Source organism: Triticum aestivum, unplaced genomic scaffold (genome assembly GCF_018294505.1).
Source record: "Triticum aestivum cultivar Chinese Spring unplaced genomic scaffold, IWGSC CS RefSeq v2.1 scaffold59399, whole genome shotgun sequence".
NCBI classification, from domain to species: Eukaryota; Viridiplantae; Streptophyta; class Magnoliopsida; order Poales; family Poaceae; genus Triticum; species Triticum aestivum.
In genome coordinates, this window is record NW_025293695.1 from 1 (window position 1) to 1,024 (window position 1,024).

General features: G+C 52.4%; 2 non-coding genes across 2 annotated transcripts; both read right to left on the reverse strand.

Moving 5' to 3' along the window:
• Positions 1–238: 238 nt before the first annotated feature.
• On the reverse strand, positions 239–357 carry LOC123178975 (5S ribosomal RNA). Its single transcript, XR_006490003.1, has one exon. It is a non-coding gene; the product is annotated as a 5S ribosomal RNA (ribosomal RNA).
• Positions 358–654: 297 nt separating this feature from the next.
• Positions 655–773, reverse strand: LOC123178974 (5S ribosomal RNA). Its single transcript, XR_006490002.1, has one exon. It is a non-coding gene; the product is annotated as a 5S ribosomal RNA (ribosomal RNA).
• Between the last annotated feature and the right edge of the window lie 251 nt (positions 774–1,024).

Sequence of the window (1,024 nt, forward strand, 5' to 3'; positions counted from 1 at the left end):
GATTGTACATTGCTTTGGCCGCTCCCTCTCAACTACGGAGACGAGTTTAACGCGGTTTCCACCACTCCCTCTCAACCGCACCAGTGCACGCTTGCCGCGCCACAACGCCGACGCTGGACCCGTGAATCGTGAGCACCCAGCTATGACTTACCGCACTCGTGCAAAATAATAAAACACGGTAAATATATTACTTACACGTGCGTTCTGTTTTGCAAGCGGCGCGAAAAAAATTAAAAAGGGAATGCAACACGAGGACTTCCCAGGAGGTCACCCATCCTAGTACTACTCTCGCCCAAGCACGCTTAACTTCGGAGTTCTGATGGGATCCGGGGCTTTAGTGCCGGTATGATCGCATCCGACATGTTACCCCGGTCTTCGTCCCTTATCCTTGCCCCTCCCAGCTCCACTACAAAGACGATTGTACATTGCTTTGGCCGCTCCCTCTCAACTACGGAGACGAGTTTAACGCGGTTTCCACCCCACCCTCTCAACCGCACCAGTGCACGCTTGCCGCGCCACAACGCCGACGCTGGACCCGTGAATCGTGAGCACCCAGCTATGACTTACCGCACTCGTGCAAAATAATAAAACACGGTAAATATATTACTTACACGTGCGTTTTGTTTTGCAAGCGGTGCGAAAAAAATTAAAAAGGGAATGCAACACGAGGACTTCCCAGGAGGTCACCCATCCTAGTACTACTCTCGCCCAAGCACGCTTAACTTCGGAGTTCTGATGGGATCCGGTGCTTTAGTGCTGGTATGATCGCATCCGACATGTTACCCCGGTCTTCGTCCCTTATCCTTGCCCCTCCCAGCTCCACTACAAAGACGATTGTACATTGCTTTGGCCGCTCCCTCTCAACTACGGAGACGAGTTTAACGCGGTTTCCACCCCTCCCTCTCAACCGCACCAGTGCACGCTTGCCGCGCCACAACGCCGACGCTGGACCCGTGAATCGTGAGCACCCAGCTATGACTTACCGCACTCGTGCAAAATAATAAAACACGGTAAATATATTACT